Here is a 274-nt window from a genome sequence, read left to right on the forward strand (position 1 = left end):
CCAGCCTTCATGAACTTTTAGAGAAAAGTTAGTGAAATAAATGTATATTATGTATATAGTAATAAGAGAGGACTATTTAGGTTGGAAGGGATGCACCTCCCGCGGAAATGACGCTGGTCCTGGCTTTCTGCTGGATCCACTGCAATGGCTGGCAACGCTCTGGGAGTTGAGACACAGGTGGCCATCAATGCCCTACCCCGCCCCGCCCCGCCCCACCCTCGCTTGCCCCACCCCCTGTCCTTCTGCGCAGGCGTAAGGAAGGCGTCCCGGGGCT

Source organism: Mus musculus, chromosome 5, assembly GCF_000001635.26.
Source record: "Mus musculus strain C57BL/6J chromosome 5, GRCm38.p6 C57BL/6J".
NCBI lineage: Eukaryota > Metazoa > Chordata > Mammalia > Rodentia > Muridae > Mus > Mus musculus.